Below are 20,411 nucleotides of genomic sequence, written 5' to 3'. Positions count from 1 at the left end.
GAAATGCAAAATAATATACAAAACTATATGATCAAGGGTGTATAAAGACCTTTCTTTATGAACTGTTATGTTTTCATTACCTTAGAATGAGATGTTTTTATCTACATACACCGAGGGTCTCCTTACATGGAAGTCGCCATTTTGTGCCGCCATGTTTCTACAGAAGCCCTTAACAGACAAACTTTTTTACTAAGTTGCTCCGATGATGACATGTTTGTCTGGTGGCAGCTAACGTAGCTTCTCTATGTGTTTCAAAAGCAAGGGGTGAGCAGTGAACTAAGCCGTTGGTTGCAATGCGCAACCTCACCACTAGATGCCACAAAAATTTACACACTGCACCTTTAATCTTAGGTGTCATATTAGGATCATTCTTTATTTGTGGTGGCAAGTGGTGTCCCTCTACTTTACAACAGTTGAAATAAACTTTAAATACCAATAAATTATTAAATGTTTCCATGTTTGTACTCTGTAAGATAAACACAATTCGTGCACTATTAGCAATTACATTTTTTGTTTTAATATACATATTTAATCGAGATTGAGAGATTGCTTTTGTAACAAAATATGCATGTTCCCGCCATACCTCAGAGAGGTATCATGGATTGTAATTGCAACATATCATATTTGAACACAAATTAAGATTTTATTTAAAGGAGACATTTCACAAGTCTTTTTTAAAATGTTAAATACATCTTTGGTGTCCCTAAAGTACATATGTGAAGTTTTAGCTCAAAATACCCCACAGATAATATATTTTCAGAATGCATGTTAAAATTGCCACTTATAGGTGTGAGCAAAAAAAGGTGTACGTGTCCTTTAAAATGCAAATGAGTTGATCTCTGCACTAAATGGCAGTGCCGTGGTTGGATAGTGCAGATTAAGGGGCGGTATTATCCCCTTCTGACATCAGAAGGGGAGCCAAATTTCAATGACCTATTTTTTCACATGCTTGCAGAGAATGGTTTACCAAAACTAAGTTACTGGGTTGTTATTTTTCATATTTTGGTTGATAGAAGCACTGGGGACCCAATTATAGCACTTAAACATGAAAAAAGTCAGATTTTCATGATATGTCCCCTTTATTATGTACAATTTTATTAAATCTATTTAAAATCTATTTATTAAATCCTGTGTGTAAAGGTCATTGCAGGTGCTGGTTGATCTGAGGGGTGCATGGTGAGTGCATTCTTTCTTTCGTATTAATTATCTTACAGTTAGCTAAAATTTTGACAATTTCATGTGTTGCACTTTATTAGTGTATGTGATGATGTTATAAGATTTACACGTGTTTTTATTTTTTGTTATTTAAAATGAAAATTTTTATTAATCTTCAATTTTAATGAATATAGCATATTAAACGATTTTGAAATGCATACCAATAAATTTTATTAAAAAGCCAACAAAAAGGCTTTTACAAATTGTGCCTCACATTTGCCACCCCAACTGAAGAATGACCCATTTATTAAGGTTACACGTGTCAAAAACAACAGATATAAAATAGGCCCATTTTATTTGTATTTCATGTTTAACTTTTTTTGTGATGTCAGTGAAAAAAGGTAAAATACTGAACTGTCAGATTTCCTTCAAATCTGTTAAAGCAGAAAAAATATAACACATTATACTTTTTCAACAGCCATCACAAAAAAAAACTACTGTAGTTGGCAAATATTTTATTGTTTGTGCTTTTTTATTTTCTGAGCGTTCTCGCGTTCTGTTTAAACGGCATAGGCTGCAGTCACACCAAAAGCGTTTATGGCAGTTGCAGGCGCCTTTTTTGAATGATATTCTATGGGCAGGGCGCGTTTGCGCGCTGTTTATGCGCGCCGAGCGCCTTGCGGTTTTCTGCCGCCTGTCGCGCACGCGTTGTTGAAGGAGCGCTGAGAGCGGAGAAAGCGCCTGACGTCATTCGCGTCTTCCATTGTCCAATCGAATGAGGGGAGAGGCGGGCCTTACGTTGTGGTCAGTGAAGTTTACAGTTGCTTTGAAGAACCGGACTCCACTCGCTCACTCTCTCCTGCGTGTTTATGCATCTCTCACCCTCAAACAAGGTCAGAGCAAGCGTCCTCTTTTTAAAGTTTCTGCTAATATGACAGTTAACAGCAAAAGAGCGCTCACGCTTCAATATTTGATTGACAAGACAGCTGACTCGGTGGTTGCTTAGCAACATGAAAAGCCGCGCCGCACTGCTATTTTTTTAAAAAAGGCAGTGCGTCGCGCCTTGCGTTTGCAAGCGTTTAAAGCGCTTTTAGTGTGACTGCGCCCATACACTGTTATAAGTTTGCAACTCCTCAGGTTAATATGGAATTGTCGTGGAAAACAATTAGTGTCCCTGAATCATTATGTGAAAAACGTGTTCCGTATTTTGTGCATAAAAATTAATATAAGAATGCTGTCCTCACTCACCGGTAGCTTGCCTGTACCTTGTCATGTACCTCGAGTCTCGTTCACGCTGAGTTTTGGCGCTTCAGCCTAGCACAACATCACACGTTTAGCAAGTAAAGACAAAACCAATCATAAAGCGATATAGGTTAGAGAGGCGGGACTCAAGAAAGGCAAAGCCAATCATATTAGTGATTTAAGTTATGGAGGCGGGACTCGTCGCAGAGAACGATATCTCTGTACCACATTAATTTTTTCAGAACGCGATTGTAAAAAAAGTTCTAATCTAATTTCAATGATTCCTTAATAAATTAATGTTAAATAAAATAATTTAAAAAACACAAGAATCGGGCATCAGTTGTTATAAATAAAGACCAATTGTTTGGATGAAATTATTGCTAGGAACAATTCGGTGTTCCCAAATCGACGCCCCTGCTTTGGATCAAATGCATAATGTAAATGTAATCCTGTCTTTCACAATAGGCCACTCTAAACTGTTCTCCATTTCATGGAGTTCTTCCAGGCCCTGTCCCTGTTGCTTAGAAGGTCACATTTATTTTGCAGTCCTGGAGGATGTCCCGGCTCAGCAGGTTATAGGATTTCTTTTGGAGAACAATACATTCACATCAATGAACAGCTGGTAAGGAAAGGACCTTCACTCTAATAGCCTGTTGTGTGCCTGCGTTTTCACCAGAAGAGGGTAGTATTGGAAAAAACAAGCTCTGTGGGACTTCTTTCATGTTGTTTGTTCTAGCTCATGTTTTCGTCCTCAGGCAAATGTGGCAATAGATGTTCCCTTTCAGTCGGTCACTACGACGTCACGTCGTGACCGACGAATTGGGAACTCGCTTAGAGAGACCAATCTGCTTCGAATACTACAAAAAACGCCAATGAACTTGGCATTGAGATATTTGCATAATGCTGGCGCCGCCCCGCCAGGTGCGTATATAAGGCGCACGTGCAAATAAGGAAATCAGCTTTTTTCGCTTCGAAAGCCGGCTTTATCTGACTGAGAAGCTACTCTCTGCTCTTCTGGGAACGGTTGCTGAAGTTGATTGACAAGCAGTACTAACACAGCGGACGCTCGCAGTATTCCACTGCTCTGCATATTTTTTGTTTTGAGTTTAGTGTGTGCGTTGCCTTTCCCTGTGCGCATCATCAGCTGAGCACCTAAAGAGTGATTTCCCTAAAGAGTGATACGTGAGAGCTCTGTGTCTTTTTAAAGACAGCCACTCTCTCGTATATTCGGAGATCGGCGTCCTTTTCAGGATTGCTTTTCGTCCGTGCGATCTTGGATGTGAGAGGTATAAGGGTTCCAGTTTCGGTCACGAGCGCTGTCTTCATGCTTGGGCATCAAGCACTCTGAGGCTGCGCTCGTGGGGAGTTTTTGTTCTTTCTGTGAGAGCATAACCCTCTTGGATTGCGGAGACGACTGACGTTTCTACGGGAATGCTGTCCGCGCCTTTGCAGTGCTGACACCGCCATGGTGCGGCTGTCAAGCGCTCGCATGACGCTCTTCGCATCACTACGCTGAGTAGGACGGAGGATACGTCCTCCACCTACCGGCCTTTCATCCTCAGCCGGTTGAGGCTCCGGTGGAGACGGCAGAGTCGTGTTCTACGATTTCTGCCGATCCATTGGACCTCCTTCTGGTCCCGTTCACTTCTGCAGCATCAGAGGGGTGTCCAATTTCCTCCGAAGTGGAGTCGTTCCGGAGATGGCGGCCGTACCCGCTCGAGCGGCGGAAACGGTAGAGTTGGAGAGGTTAACCCCTCTCCGCCCGAACCGTACTGCCCACGTGATTGGTATTTCGGAGCTGCTCGGGCCTCTCAGTCCTCTGCTCCTGTGCCTTTCTTCCCGACGGCACGAAGAGCTGACGTGATTTGCGGCCATCCGGTCGTTCAGCTTCAGCTTTCACCCCTCATCTCCCTCACCAGGGGAGCCGCTAAGGGCGGGGACCCCTTCAGTGGAGCGGGGGGTTGCGATGCAGCTGCGTTCCTGGAGGGACCACCCAACCCTTCCCTCCCGTGTTTGTAGACAGTCGTCCGGTTACGGGCGCTGTCTGTCAGGCATGCGGAGAGGCGGCTTCAGCCCTGCACGCAATAACGTTGCTACAGGTTCACCAAGGATTTACGAGGGAAGCCGCGACCTTCAGTCGTGCGATGTTCACCACAGTGGTTCAAGATCGCCACCTTTGGCTGTGTCTGGCTGACGGACGCAGGCGAGAACAACTTCTTGAATGCTCCTGTCTCACAGACCGGCCTCTTCGGCGAGGCCGTGGAGTCGTACAGCTCCACTGCGCAGACTGAGGCGATCTCTTAGGTCATGCCCCGGCGAGCTGCCCTTGGTAAAAACCACCACGCCGGCTCCTCAGTCTGCCACTCGCCGTCGGCGTGCTGCGGCGACCACCTTCGTCCCCTCCTCGGACCCCATCTCGGCAGCGCGGTGGAACCGGTCGTCAGCAGCTCGCCCCGCCCGCTTAGCCGCTTCCCGTGAAATCGGGAGTTTAAGTGGCCAGTAAGCGCGCGACCCGGATTGGCAGAGGATCACTCTTCAGGAGACGGTGATTCGCTCCTTCCCCCGATAGAGGGTCGGGTGGAAAATTCTTGGTTTGCATATGTTCCACCGGCTGTTTAGCCGGTACCCACTTAACCACACATAGAGTGCATTCCTCTTCCCTCTCCAGGTCTCCAGAGGATCGAGAGAGCCGTGAGCGGGCACACACCAGCTCACCCTACCTCTCCTCTATCGCCAGCGGGTGTTCTGAGGAGTCCGAGCCCTCCACTGAAGAGACCGGACAACCATCACCCTCATCGGAGTCTGTGCTCTCCGCAGAGGAGACCAGACGACCGTCACCTTCAGCGGGCTCAGGTCAGTGTGTCACACACACACACACACATACTGTAGATGCTTATGCTGTCACAGCAGACGCACCGGCAGTCTCACCTGTCTCGCTTCGCTGCCCCACCGCGGGTACTTCGGTAGTGTCGTTAATTCTCCTCGTACGGTGCCTGGGTGCTTGGCTTCAGTTCCCAGCCCGTTCGTTGGGTTTTACGCACGATCCGCCTCGGTTACGAAGTACAATTACCGGCCCAACCCCAAAATTCTCGGGCTTTCGTTTTCACTATAGTGAAAGTGTCCGATGCACATGTACTGCGTGCATAAGTCGATGTCCTGCTGGCGAAGGATTATCGAGCCGATCCCTCTTACCGAGATGATGATATGATGATAGGGTTTTTCCAGCCTTCATCTCATAGTACCCAAAATACGCGGTGGGTTACGATCGATTTGATTTACGCACCGGCTCCACAAAGGTGGTCTTTTTTGGATGATAACGCCGAGGCTCGTATTTCAATATTCATATCGGTTTGCAGCCTTAGACCTGTAAGACGTGTACTTTTTGTGTCCATCTCCCTCGCCTTAGACCGTTTTTCGCTCTGCGTCGTGGGGTGGGCATATTAATATTAAGTACATCATTCGAGCTGTCTCTCTCTCTCCGTGTCTCCATGAAAGTGCTAGTCACGACATTAAAATATCAGAGAGAGAGCGTTGTTTGCATTCTGCTTTTATTTACGTTGACTTATAATAGTCCGTTCTTGGCAGACGTGCGCGAACACAGAGAGTTAATGCTTCGGCATCTCGCTCGTTTAAGTCATCAGGTCGACTGGGTAAGAGCAACTTTGCCCCGTGCAGAGGATCCTTTTTCTCAGTATGGAATTAGACTCGATCAACTAATTGGCGTGTTTTACAAGAGCGCGCAACTAGTCAGTTCTGTCTTGCCTCGGTTTAATTCGAGGGAAGTACGCGGTCCCTCTGAAACAATTTCAGAAGCCCTGGACATATGACAGCATGCTGCAGCTGTGACGCTGCTCGAGCTGCGTCATATGAGACCGCTTCAGCGTTGGCTTTACGATCGAGTCTCGAGGAGAGCGTGGCGCACCGGCATGCATTGTGTAAACACTGCACCTGCGTGTCATTTATATTTCCCCGTAGTAGACCCAGCATTTCTGATAGCAAGATATGCCTCTGAGGGGTCTCCTGGCATTCTGTAGCATACGATGCCCTAAGCACGGGATGTTCAGCCACGTATGACGGGCTTGCAGTCTGGGGTGTGCATAGCACCCCAACTGCCGCGAGCGGTGCGCTGTATATCTGGGACTTGTACGCTCCGCTATGGAGATGCGAGGGAAGGATGTATTTGTCGACACCGATAACTTTGCGACTGTTGCGTTATTTACCGTTAAGGCGGTTTTGCGCTCTCGTCACCTGTCACATCTCGCTCGTCATCTCCTCCTTTGGAGTCAGAAGCATCTGAGGTCCCTTCGTGCCATTTACATCCCGGGATCGCTCAATACAGCGGTACGCGCTTCCCGAGCTGCGCCCCCGGCGAATGGCGACTCCATCCCCAGACGGTCCAGCTAATTTGGAAGAAGTTCGGTTGTGCGTAGATAGATCTGTTTGCGTCGCCGGATGATACCCACTGTCGCCTATTTTATTCACTAACGAGGGCAGCCTCTGCGTGGATGCGTTGGCACACAGCTGGCCGCGGGGGGTGCGTAAATACGCATTCCTTCCAGTGAGCTTTATTGCGCAGACACTGTGCAAAGTCAGGCAGGACGAGGAGAGCCTTTTATTAATCGTCCGTACTGGACGACCAAGAATTGGTTTTCATAGTTAATGCTCCTCGCGACAGCCCTCCCTGGCGGATTCCCCTGAGAAAGGACTTTCTTTCTTAGGAAGGGGCACATTTGGCACTCGCGCCCCGACCTGTGGATATCCATGTACGGTCGTTGAGCGCGCGCAAGGTTTAGGTGATTTATCGCAAGCGGTATCTAACACCATCGACGCGGTTCGAGCACCGTCCACAGGACGGGCTTACGCGCTTAATGAAACCTTTTCGTCACCCGGTGCTCTTCGCAACGCGAGGACCCAGAGAATGCCCTTTAACATTATGCTTTTATATCTTTAACATGGGTTAGATGGTAGGCTGTCCCTCCGCCATTAAAGTTGATATCGCCGCTATTTCTGCTCATCACTCACTTATCTACGGCAGATCAGTTGGCCAGCATGATTTAATTATTACATTTTAAAGAGGCGCTCGCAGGCTAAACCCCTCGCGCCCTCCATCTTTTTTCCTGAGACCTGTCCATGGTGCTGATGCCTTCAGGTCTCCGATTTAGCCTTTGCAGTTTGCGAGTCTGAAGTTTTTATCAATGAAAACTCTGACCCTGCTAGCATTGGCCTCCATGAAGAGAGTAGGAGATTTACATGCATTCTCTGTTGACGATTCGTGCCTTTAGTTTGGTCCTGCTGTCTCACTGAAGACCCAGACCAGGCTACGTGCCCAAAGTTCCCACCACTCCCTTCAGAGATAAGGTGGTGAGCTTGCAAGCGTTGCCTTTGGAGCAGGCAAACCCAACCGAGGCTTTGTTGTGCCCCGTACGCGCACTGCGATTCTACGTGGTCCGCACGCAAAGCTTCAGGACCTCAGACCAGCTCTTTGTTTGTTATGGTGGCCAGCAGAAAGGGAAAGCTGTCACTAAGCAGAGGATGTCTCATTGGATAGTTCATACTATCGCCCTAGCTTACAATTTGCAGGGCATTCCTTGCCCTTTAATTTGAGAGCGCATTCCACACGGAGTGTTGCCTCATCTTGGGCTTTAGCTCGTGGTTCCTCGCTAACAGACATCTGTAGAGCTGCTGGTTGGGCGACACCTAATACGTTCATTAGATTTTACAATGTTCGTATCGAGCCTGTATCCTCTCGTGTTCTTTCCTCACCAGGGAGGGCACGGAGAGCAGACTCGCAAGTCGGCTTGCAGCCTCCGACTGAGGCTCCAAATTGAGTTTTCAGTATGGAAGGCTAACAGAGCAAAAATGCGTAATGGTTTGATTTGCTCCCTCCACTGCCTTGACAGCCTTTGTCGCGGAGCATTGGCTGTCAGCCTTTCACTAGTTGTATTCTTACGAACCTACGTGTTTGGCCAGGGCCCCACATTGCGTCCCAACGGGTTCCTTTGTGAGTATTATTCCGTGGGGTTAATCCTACTAGCCCACGTTTCCCTTAGCAGAGCACTGCTTTGCTTACACAGCCACGGCTGTCATTTAGACCTCAACTACGGTTGACTTTCGCCCACCAATAGCCCTTAACGGGGCGGTGGCTTCCGCAGCGTCCCTATACCGCTCAGATAGGGCGCTTCCCAGTCGCTGGCACTACTGTGGGTTAAAGGAACATCTAGTGCCCGGCCTTCTGCCTTAAAACCTAATTCTCCTTATCCTTAAGTGGAACCGGAGGGCTTTACGCAGACACTGGAAGAGGTCAGCCCCTAGTGGCGTTTTGGTAGGGATTCCCAATTCGTCGGTCACGACGTGACGTCGTAGTGACCGACTGAAAGGGAACGTCTCGGTTACGGATGTAACCCTCGTTCCCTGAAGGAGGGAACGGAGACGTCACGTCCCGTCGCCACAGGTGCTGCCACCTGCTGTTTAGGCCGGTCACCTTCCGGCTTTCTCAGCGAACAGAAGCTGATTTCCTTATTTGCACGTGCGCCTTATATACGCACCTGGCGGGGCTGCGCCAGCATTATGCAAATATCTCAATGCCAAGTTCATTGGCGTTTTTTGTAGTATTCGAAGCAGATTGGTCTCTCTAAGCGAGTTCCCAATTCGTCGGTCACGACGTGACGTCTCCGTTCCCTCCTTCAGGGAACGAGGGTTACATCCGTAACCGAGACGTTATTTGTGTCATATGTATTTGCATTTCATTAGGGCACTGTGCCTTGCATTAAGCTATAAACCACATATTTTGTTTGAGGCTTGCTAAGTGTTCAGACCAAATGTAACCGGATACAAATACATAAACCAGACAAGAGGAAACTTCATTAAGGTGTCTGAGTCATCAATCTTTTCACTAAATAAGAAATGACATTTCATTTGTGCTAGCATATTGCTAAAATCTTATTCTTTTAGGACCCACTTGTGACCCTATAATATGTGACCCCAGTGCGCCCGAGCCTCTTGGGGGCCCTAAGCAGAATTTGTTTGGGGACCCCCTCCCACCAATTTTTTTAAATTAAAAAATAAGGAAATTACAAACATTTATAAAAAGAAGAAAGTTGCACATTAAGTAAGGTCTAATCAAATTAATCATAACACTATTTTTATTGTTTGAATTAAATATAATAATTATTTTATAGAGCTACAGACGTGATTTCCTCTTTGTCTTGGATTGTTTGATTAACTTTAATGACACAGACTTAAGTAGGTAAATTGAGGTTACTGTCTCTTTAAGAGAAGCACGGACCTGGTTTCTGCCTAATCTATACATAAACCTAAGACATAAACAAATGTTTTTATTGGAAAAAGAGTACTGTGGAGATCATTTTGTTTGTATGTGCCCTGTCAAGAACAGAAAGATTTTATGTTCGCTTGCTTTCTGAAACGCGTCTCTCCATGTGTGCACTACTGAGTGCACTTAAACGGGCACACACACACAGACAGAGGACGAATTACAAACGGTGAAACATAATAACGTTACGTTGTTTTTCAGTGCTCTATTCCTCAAATGTATGTTAATGAACTACAGTATGACACACAGTAGCGTAACTCTCTCTAAAGTTTAAACATCAGGTGTTCTGATCTCTGAAGGGCATAGTGAGGATAACGTCTGACTGGAGCTGGACCAGACACATTTAACCGCATCTGCGTCCAGAAAGCTGCTTACTTTAGCGCCTTTTTGCGGGTTAAATTGTTTAAAATCACTTTGCAAGCCTTTGAAACATGTGCAAATGATAAACTTTCAGTATTTAAATTTGCATGTTAATCCGCGAATCACATGCCAGCCGAACCGTGGGTCGATCACGGATCACCTGCGATCTGTCACACCACTAGCTCCTGCTGCACAACTTAAGCATACTGTAAATAATCATGCAAACATACCTTTATCTTGCTCTTTTTTTCTCCTCCTCCTTTCTCTTTTCAGCACCAGATGGATACATACTTTTTTGTGACATGGCTTATCAATTATTACAGTGACGCGCAGTTGCTCGCCGAAGCAAATTGTCAAAGCACACAAGGGCCCCAAGCAGCCGCTTAGTTCGCTTATGCCTTGGGCCGGCACTGTATGACCCTGGTTTCATAATGTAAATTAAATTTAGCTTTTATTCATTAATTTTTATATTGATTTCAATCTTTGCCATTGCCTTACTCAGTCAATATTAAAGGTATCAAGGATATATTTTCACATAATGTTCTTTGCATTATGTGGTTTTATGTTGAAAATAGTAAACAAAATCTATTTTTAAGGCTATTTTTAAGTTAAATCCACTTGGATTTACAAGTCTTGACAAGTGATGAGTTGCTGTAACTTATTAAATCAATTTGAATTTGCTTTAGTTATGTCAACTTTATTAGTTACAGCAACTCACTAGTCAATACAGTTGAAATAAATTGTAAATCCAAGTTGATAAAAAAATATATACATATATTTTACTTTTTATTTTACAGGGTATACTGTACACAACAAATGCAACATGTTGTTAAAGCAACACTGTGTAGTTTCCATGTAAAAATGACTTACAGCTCCCCCATGTGGTTGAAAAGCGCAACAGTGCCTGGTATCAGACACTCTTCTGCAGGCAGGGGGAGGAGCGGGGCTGTGTGCTCTACCCTCCACCGCCACTTTCAGTGTGTGCTTGTAGCAGCTAGGAGGCTGCTCAGGTTGCAGCAAGAGTACAATTTGTCCAGTTAAAAGTTGTTCTATCACTGAAATAATTTTAAAGATATTATTTAAAGGTAAAAAACTACATAGTGTTGCTTTAAAACAACTTAATTATGTCAATTCAACCTATATTTTAAGTTTTGACATGTAATAAGTTAACATAACTTATAAAAACAAGTTAAAATTGTTCAACTTTAATAAGTTAAAGTAACATAAAAATATATGTTGATTTGATTTAATTTTTTAACAGTTTAGGTTGTCACAGAATAGGTCACATTTTATAAAATAACCACAGGGTGGCAATGCAACTCTATAGCTAATAAAATCAGAAACCAAGAGTGTCTATATAAAAAGCAATTTTTGTTCATAACCCATTCATAGCAGAAACACACCTTTGTAAAGATTCTTGTTAATGATCAAAATATAAGTTTAAAAATTAAACATTAAATTATGAAACACTGGTTGTTTGTACTGTATATACAGATGTATTCTCTATATTCCTCTAATTCTGATTGCTGGACATTTTTCTGTCTCTTTTCCCTTCTCAGAAACCTCCCTTTTTTTGCTATTGTCCACTATCAGTCAAATTTGTGATCACGACTTTCAGTCTTTGTTTTTCTCCATCGCTTTTCCATTGTAACATTTATGCAGATGAATGGCCTTAGAAAGGTCAACAGAGAACACTGATTATACCCCTCACTGTCAGAAGGACCTTGGGGATGAGGGTGCATTGCTATTTGTTTTGTGCAAACTCTTGAGTGACCAGAAATTTTTCATAAAAGTGCTGGCAGAAGAGGCAGGAGCATTGTAGGGCTCTCAATCATATTCTGACACTACAGAGCTGACTGCTCCCCCCAGACATTCAAGACTGCAGAGTGTGACTCTGCGGTTTTATTAAACGCAGCGCAATGATATTAAAACCTATTAAAATAAAAAGCCGATCCTATTTTGAAACATTACCTTTATTGTATTCCTCTTGTGGTTGCAAACAGAATGCCAAAAGCACTTATCGAATGTTTAGGTGCCCTGAGAGAATTTTCACGCAGGGCTGAATACTCCACAGTCGAGAGGGTATGATAATGCAGTGTTGCTGATGGGCATATGTTCTCACAGCTTTCACATATGTGCAGTCATGTTTGGATTTCAAGGCTCAGCTCAATCAATGTCTGCGCCTGGCTGCGGTGCTATCAAAATGACAAACAGGAAATAAAAACTCAGCTTAATTAGATCAAAGACAGCTGGGGATTTTCTGCATTCGCAGTTTCTTTACTGTTTGGAAATGTCAGATTTCTGCATGCATAAGTAAATGAGGAGAGACTGAATAGGTGAAACTGGGGTTGTGGCTTTGTTATTGTGCAGTTTTATTAGAGGATGACAGGATCTTCTTGTCATGTTGGATCATCTGACATTTTAGTCATATTTATATTCCTAACATATTCCAGGGGTTTGTGGCTTGAGGTGCATTTAATGCATTTTGTTCACATTGTATTGGGAACATGAAATAGCTTGTGATAGGTTTGAACTTTATGCAGTCTTGTGTAGTCTTTGTTTAATACTTAATTCCCATTGTATTTCCTATTCAACTTTATTTATTTACTTTTTTAGTGTACTGAAGATAATTTAATTATGTCTTGTGTTGTGTTATTCAGGTACACTCTTAAAAATAAGGTGCTTGTAAGGTTTTTCAGAGAAATGCCATACACTGTAAAAAAATTCTGTAGAAATTACAGTATTACTGCACTGTAAAAAATAAATTGTTGGCTCAATGAATTACTTTTTAGTAACTAGTTCCACAGAAATTTTACGTTCACTCAATTTCTGTCTCCAAAGTGTTTCCTGGATTGATGTTTTTTAGTTGGCCCAAATTTGACTCAAATATAAAAAAGTATGTTGGCTCAATTAGCTTTATAGTTCATTCAACTAAAATGTTTTAATCAGTTGAATCTTTAAAAACTTACAGCAAAGACTCTGTCAATTAAAATTTAAGTATTCACTCAATGTTTTATGTGTTACTTCAATTAATATTTATTATTTGGGATTTTTTTAATAACATTTTTAAATTATTTATCAAATAATTTATGCTGGTGTTGTAAACAAAATAATTAACTTCAGTCACATAAAAACAAAAGCTTTTTATTCACTTATTCACTTATCATACAGACTGAACATACAGAATTAAGTCTTTAAATAGAGGGCATAAAACAGTCCAAAAAGCCTCCAAAGTCAGTCAGAACATCTCCAGGGCCATTTAGGAGACTTTCCTCAGCCAGTCCAAGCGGAGACTGTCTCGCCATGTATCCCTCTGAGGAATATAAACACACAAACATACATAAATACATGTTTAATATAATAAAGCTTGACGGTGAAAGACTTTATTCCCTAAATAACGTTAATGTTAGGCCAAATTTTCCCCAGACATCACACATACAGTAATTAAACACTATTGGGCGCTTTTCTCGGACAGGGCTTTTCACTGACTAAAATAACTTACTGACATCTCTTAACATATGAGTGCTATTGTTTTGTCTCAAAATGCACGCCAGTATTGTATTATATAAGGTTTGTTTGTAAAAATGTCCCAATTATAATAAAGACCGAGTTCTAAACTCTGTCCGGTAAACCAACCCTATATCCAGGCTTTTTATCCTAACTAAAATAGCTCCACTTTACTTCGGTCACATAACATAACACACTTCTAATATATCTTTACAAAAATATAATTACAAAAACGTCGAGTATTTGCGTCTTTGCCAATTAATATATTCTAAAATTAACATTTAATTACAAACACTTACCTGACGTGAACTTGAGGAAACGGGTGACTTGTGTCCTTCCTTGTGTGAACCAGTAAGTGATTCCAGCTGTTGCGTGCGGATTGATCTCAGATGAAATGACCTGTGATCCAGATCCTTCCGAGTTAAAACATTTTAAATTCAAAATACACAGACGCACGCCCATGCATACATACATACATGCACACGCGCGAGGACGCGCGCGCGCACACACGCACGCACACGGGTACTACACACACGGGTATATTTAGAAGTTTTATTTAAGATTGTTATGATATTGGGACTATTTCTCCACTCGCACCTTCAGCTCTGAAGTTCAAATTCGCAGGCAGTACGCAGCCCAGTTATAACAAATGTGAAAGATATGAAATATCATTCAACAGCGATATCATTTAAGTGCAATCCTAAAATATGATTTAAAACATACCGGTAAACCTTTTATTATTAAGTATAAGAAATTAAAATGAATTAAATCGCATGTTTAAACGCCACAGAGATATCAGAGCCAGCAGTCGATTTCTGATGGGCTTGCCGAGGCGAGGCTGCGCTGGGCGGGGTGTGAGCGCTTAAGTGTCTGTGATTTTCTGGAGCTCTTCTGGAGCTCATCTCCGTCCGAAAGTGTCCGAGCACATTTTTAAATAGACGCTATCTATATTAACCGACCGCATATTTAAACTTAAAGCACATACATTCACGCCTGAACAACTCTTAAAATTACATTTTGTTACCAAATAACAGTAATATTATGAGCATTTTGTTGTCAGGAAACATAGCTGTCATAAGTCCACATATTGACCAGATTTGTCTTAATTAGTTCAGTCAACATAGCCATTCTGAATGTTGACTGAATTTGAAAATAACCATTTACTTAATGTTTTAAACACAGATTTATCTAGACTTAAAATAATATGTCTACTCAACTAAGCCCAAACAAGAAAATTGGTTTAACTTATATATTTTTGCCCTTCCAACATTTCATTAATTGGATTTTTTACAGTGTGGGTATAACTGGCAACTAGCTGCCAGTAACTTACTGTAGATTTTACATTTATGGTATTTACTGGCAACAGTTTGTTCAAAGTTAAATGAACATAAAAGATTTTCAGTCTTTATCTTCTACAGTAAGTTACTGGCAACCAGCTGCATAATTACAGCAATTTTTTTACAGTAACCAAGAACCATTCAGAACGATTTCTTTCTCATACCCTTTTGTAATATTTTCTTAAAGAACCTTTTCTTTCTAAAAAAAAATTGTTGTTCTGGCATCGTGAATCACTCTTATTTTTATGTGTGTATGTGTCTTGTGTTGTCCTATAGCACATAGGTCCAGGAAAAACATTGTTTCATTTCAAAGTGTACAGCCTGTATATACTGGAATGACAGAAAAGCTACTCTCACTCTAAAAATATATATAGACGGTTTCAGCAGTAACAACATAAACAAGCGGCTGTCGTGGTCCGCACGTAACTTCCGGTAAACTCCGCTAAAAGTAAATAACAACAAAGTTCTTTAAACGTAATTTATTTGTATAACAAGCAAAAAAACAACACATAGATTACCTAGAAAACCAAAACATTTGTTATTTTCGACGAGGCGTTTGTTCAAGAGTTCAGTTTAGCAACTAGTCAGACCATTAAAAAACTGAAAGCGGAAGTAAAGTTCGGATCCAGACGTGTATCGCGTCAGCGCACGTGTGTCCGATGAAACCTATAGTCTATAGTGAAGGTGGATATTTTGGTTATTAAAGGATTAGTCAATTTTCTTAAAAAAAATCCGGGTGGTTTGCTCACCACCATGTCGCCCAGGGTGTTGGTGTCTTTCTTTGTTCGGTTGGGAGGAGGTTGTGTTTTTTGGGGAAAGCATTCCAGGATTTTTCTCATTTTGGTGGACTTTAATGGACCCCAAGGCCTAACAGTTTTAATGCAGTCAAAATTGCAGTTTCAGCAGAGTTCAAAGGACTCTAAACGATTCCAAACGAAGCATAAGGGTCTTGCCTAGTGAAACGATTGTCATTTTTGACAGGAAAAATAAAAAACAGTGTGCACTTTTGCACCACAACTTCTCGTCTATCTCCGATCCTGTGTACCTCACGTAATTACGTAATGCCGTGGAAAGGTCACGTGTTATGAAACACACATTTGCGGTCCATTTTAAACAATAAACTGACACAAAGACATTAATTAATATCATTCGACATACAACAGCGACGTCACAGAACGGTCCTCTTTCTCCACACTTGTAAACACTGGGGCGTAGTTTTGCAAACGTCATCCGCATGTGTGAGGTCGCGGTGGCGCAACACAGGAGCGGAGATAGACGGGAAGTTGTGGTTTAAAGGTGCATATTTTTGGTTTTTCGTGTCAAGAGTGACAGTCGCTTTGCTAGATAAGACCCTTGTGCCTTGTTTGGGATTTTTTAGAGTCCTTTGAAACTGCTGTTGAAACGGCAATTTTAAACTGAATTAAATCTGTAACGTGTTGGGGTCCATTAAAGTCCATTAAAATTAGAAAAATCCTGGAATGTTTTCCTCAAAAAACATAATTTCTTCTCGACTGAACAAAGAAAGACATCAACATTTTGGATGACATGGTGGTGAGTAAATTATCTGGATTTATTTATTAAGAAAATGGACTTTAAGGCTTTTCTATACATAGAAAAGGGTATGTGACCTTGCCTGTTAAAACCAGGCTAAAGTCTCATAATTTATTTATGAGATTAGGAGCATCAAAGTTTGATTCCACTTATTGATTTTACTCAATATTAAAAATATCAAGGGTATGATTTCACAGAATGTTCTTTTCATTATGTAGGATGAATTTATTTAGAAAACAGTCATTTACAAAAAAATATTTTAGCTGGGTTTTCACAGGCAGGGTCACACATACTGCATATAAAATACAGAAGAGCATTTATTTAATGTATGTTAAAAGCTGTAATTCATAGCACTTTGCACATGGATTACATGTACAATATGTCTATAAAAATCTACATGATTTACACTTTATAACATTTTATGTACCTTATGTATAATATATCGTCCTTCAACCTCATTTGTGTGCAACGTCTATTGATGACTGTAAACTGTAGATGATCAGTAATGTAATGAGATAGCTGGGGACGAGTAAGACCAGGACAAAAACATGACTACTGTACTAGGTCAGAGTGCTCTTTAATGTATATGCCATGCAGGCTCAGATAGACAAACTGATTGCTACCATTATGATTTGAAACTGATTCAATTAGGCTTTGAGTCAGATTACACAGATTTACAAGAATATTTTATTAAGCCAGCATTAAATTGTGGCTTACCAGCATGTTTACTTATTTATAAAGCTGATCAGTTTTGTAATTAAACGAATAATCCAAGGATTTGTTTAATTATCCCGTTGTAAAGATTTTCGGCTTAGCAGCATCCCATTAACACAAGCTCAGATTTTAAACAGCTACTGTTTATTAACTTGTAATTGAGTGCCAGATTTAGCGCAGGAACATTAACTTCCTACACTGTGTCTGTTTAAATTTTTAATTAATATACTGTATGTGTCTTTCCCTAGAGGAATCGCATTCAAACTTGGGTTCAATTTGAGTACTTTCCTTACAAAAATTAACCATCGTTTTATTGTGGTAAAAGTGTAGTAACCATGGTTTTTTTTTGTGTATTGATTACTATCATCAAAACCATGGTTTTACTACACTAACCATGGTTTAACTATGGTTTTTGAAAACCATGGGTTTACTACAGTAACCATGTTTTTTGGTGCTAACTGTAGTAAAGCCATGGTTAATTTTCGTAAGGGTTGTACCTGAACCCGAATGTGGCAGTCACATGGATCAAAGCACCCCCTAATTTTTGGTTTTAGTTTCTTCATTTTTACATTCTTTGCTATGTTTCTAGTCTTCTAGATTTTCCAACTGTTTAATATGCCTTGTCCAAAGAAGTGGATGTTTTTTAAATAATTTTTTGGGCCATTTTTGCCTTTTATTGATAGACAGTAGTTTGAGAGACGACAGGAAAGTAGAGGGAGGAGAGAGGTATGGGATCGGCAAACGACCTCGAGCCGAGATTCGAACTCGGGTGTCCACTACACCATCGGCTCAGACAGAAGTGGATGTTTTTAAAGATTTTAAATGACATTTGTAAAAAATAAAAGATTTTTTGGGTGTATTTAAGGTTTAGGGTTCAAAAAATGTTATTTTTCACGTACCATACAATATTGTGGCTCCTCTATGCCCCGCCTTTCTGAAACGCCTCGATTTTTACAAAGCTCATCGCTCTGAAAAATGTGGTGTGCTCTGATTTGCCAGCAATCTAGTGCGCTGTGATTGGCCAAATACCTTAAAGCTGCAGTTCGTAACTCTGGCCTCTATAAAAATATAACATTGCAATTATTTGCAGAGTAATGTTCTCTGCGTGCGTTGTACTTTACCCCGCTCTGATGTCTTTGATGTGATAACATTCGAAGCGGGTGGATCACCGCATCAGAGCAGATCTGTTATTATACATACACATGATGACTGAAGTACATAGTACATCTGCATCCGACCAATCTAAACAGTTATTTACACTGTAAAAAATTTCCGTAGAAATTACAATGTTAATGCAGTTATTGATAACTGGGTTTACTGGGTTGCCGGTAATTTACCGTAGATTTAAATTTATGTTATTTACTTGCAAGAGTTTGTTCAAATTTAAATCAATTTTAAATATTAACAAGTCTTTCTCTTAACAGAATAAAACTATACAATAACAGCCTCATGCAAAGCATTCTGGGAACCAGAAATCATCATCAACCTTTTTCTGTTTTTTTCTTCAGATTTTGTTTCCCAGAATGTTTTGATTGATACTGTTTTTTTAGTTTTACTCTGTAAAGACAAAGACTTTTAAATGTTAAATGTTCATCTGCGGTATATTACCGGCAACCCAGCTGCCATTTCTACTGATTTTTTTTACAGTGTATTTTTACCCATCTACCCAGCGGATGTGCCGCAAGCCTGTGGGAAACATTGAAGTGAAGTAATATATCTGTCGCGTTTGTTCTGACTAAATGATAACGCAAGTGTTTAAACAGATGCCTTACCCTTTGAGATGAAGGTGTCTCCAGTATTAAATCCCTTCAGATGTTGAAAAGCCCAGCTGATATTAGCTCTTGTTTTAGCACGAGCTCGCAGTTTAAGCTTTCACCGTTTTTATAGATGATGCCATAGATGTAAGAACATAATAAACTGACATATTTAATGTACATGCCTTTCCCCAGATGATTGTCTTTTGAAACTTTACAGTTTAAACCCCACCATCTAGATGACACGTTTAAGCTACACACTCCCATCCGGAGCACATGCAATAAAGCTTCCGCCTTCTCTTCTTTGATTACCGTCGTGAATGACGTTTTTCAAACTTTTTCCCGGGAAACCGACCCGACTGCTCAAATTATAAATCATTATTAGGCTATAAGCTTACCATTGTGAATTGGGGCAAGGTAAGGATATCATTTTAAACAGTTTTTTTCCTACATTCAATTACAGATTTTTGTTCATTTTTTACTGAATATGATTGCAACTTTAAGTGTGCCTGAAATGCCACGCCCCTTACCATATTGGGAATATTAGCTCCCACAGTACAGCGTCTCCACTACATGGCAACAATATAACAGTGAGAATAAAAGTTATGCCTTCTTTCTTTGCATATACATTCGGGCACTGTTATGCAAATCTTCCCACACAGTGAAATAGATATGTGGGGACGTGTTTGAATGAGGCATTTAGGAAGGCAAGCCTTCACTTTTAGAAAGAATAACTCTTTAGTTTTGAGACTTAGTGACTTAATGGATAATCTACAGTATATGCACAAACAGCTTCTAACACTCCAAAGACATCACATTAACCCCTTAAAAGTGAATGTATTTGCCAAAAAAGCTTGCATGCACTTAGAGGGTTTTGCAGTGAAAGAAAGTCAGAACTCCTCATTTGTACATTACATAAAGGGATTTAATACTTTTTATGTCTTGGTCTCTTTTTCTCACATACACACATTTACTATACATTGTTGTAACATGCACAAAGTAGAGGAAAAGATCTACAGTGATATCTGCCAGGTATCTGCACTACTCACTGACTCTGTGTGTAGTCTCTGTCACTTGAAAAGATGCTGCTTTTTTCTTCACAAAGCCAAGACCAATGCATGGACACTGCAAATTTTTTTTACATAATTACTTATTTTGTTTATTTAATTGCAATTGAATAAATCCCAAATGTACTCTTATTTAATGCATGTTTTAATTTAATTATAAAGTGTACAGCTTGCAAGCATATAGAACACCAGCATAGATGAAATATAACCACACCAGATATGACCTTTGTAATGTTTCATCTACACTGTTAATTTTTAATGTACAGTATTGATTTTTCCACATTTTAAGGGTCTTTAAAATAGCCAGAGGTTTATGTATACTACCCTTGCACATATGGTATATGGATTAAATAGACTTGCACGGGACATTTCATGGAAAGGCAGATGCAAAAAG

This window comes from Misgurnus anguillicaudatus, chromosome 18 (assembly GCF_027580225.2).
Source record: "Misgurnus anguillicaudatus chromosome 18, ASM2758022v2, whole genome shotgun sequence".
Lineage (NCBI taxonomy): Eukaryota > Metazoa > Chordata > Actinopteri > Cypriniformes > Cobitidae > Misgurnus > Misgurnus anguillicaudatus.
This window is presented reverse-complemented; position numbering follows the sequence as displayed.